Here is a 1,274-nt window from a genome sequence, read left to right on the forward strand (position 1 = left end):
AAAAAAAAAAAAAAAGAATGCCTTCAGTATGATTGCTTTTTTTTGATACCTTTACCATAAAATTCACTATGGTTAATGCTATGATGAACATTCATTTATAAGTTCTCATGTAGAGGTATCTTTTAAAATAATCTTAAAACAAGCAAAATTAAACAATAAGTACTAAAATTAAAAAGAAAAGCAGAATGAGATTTAGGAGTGTTCTGGTCAGTTTATTAAGGTTCAGTTTTTATGTGCCTCCATAACTCATCACGTTATAATGAGCATAGCACATGTACACATGTAAGAATAGGGTGTTCAAGCCTCAACATTTCCTCAGTGCCTCATGTTGGTGTGTGGAAGGGAAACTAGCCTTTAAAAATTGCTTGTAGCTGGGTGGCACCAGCCCCATATACCGGAGGTGGTGTGTTCAAACCCTGGCAAAAAACTGTAAAAAAGAAAAAAAAATTGCAAGCAGCTTTGGGTTTCTTAGGGTACCTTGGTTCTTCTCATTTCTCATAGATTTATCTACTCTGCATTTCATCCCACCTGCACCTCTGCTTTCCAAGTATGTCCAGCTCAGACACAGGTGGGATGAAAATTTTGAGTTTGGGTGAGTAAATCAGCCCATTTCCCTGCATGTTTAGGTCCCCACATCAGTCGTTCCATTACAGTCACAGACCTATACGCATTGGCCAGCTTTCTGGCCTTAAAAATTGGGATGCTGGCTCAGCGCCCATAGTTCAGTGAGTACACCGAGACTGGAGGGTTTGAGCCTGGCCAGCTAAACAACAATAACAACTACAACCAAAGAAAAAAAAACACAGCTGGGCATTGTGGCGGGCACCTGTAGTTCCAGCTACTTGAGAGACTGAAGCAAGAGAATCACGTAAGCCCAAGAGTTAGAGGTTGCTGTGAGCTATGACACCACAGCTCTCTACTGAGGGCGACATAATGAGACTCTGTCTCAAAAAAAAAAAAAAATTGGGATGCTATTATCTCCTTTTCCTTTTTCTTTGTCTGTAAGGATTTATGCTTTTTCCACTTTTTTCCTGTGACTTTAGTAGGGTTTCAGGAGGAATTAGAGGCAAATTAGGTATGTCCAACCACTTTGGCCATTCAGAAGTTTTGCAGTTTGTTTGTTTGTTTATTCACTTATTTTTTGAGGCAGAGTCTCAAACTGTTGCCCTGGGTAGAGTGCTATGGCATCATAGCTCACAGCAACCTCCAACTCAGGCTCAGGTGATCATCTTACCTCAGGTTTTTTTCTATTTTTAGTAGAAACAGGGTCTTAC

Source organism: Otolemur garnettii, unplaced genomic scaffold, assembly GCF_000181295.1.
Source record: "Otolemur garnettii isolate 467f Iridium unplaced genomic scaffold, OtoGar3 scaffold00053, whole genome shotgun sequence".
In the NCBI taxonomy this organism is placed as follows: domain Eukaryota; kingdom Metazoa; phylum Chordata; class Mammalia; order Primates; family Galagidae; genus Otolemur; species Otolemur garnettii.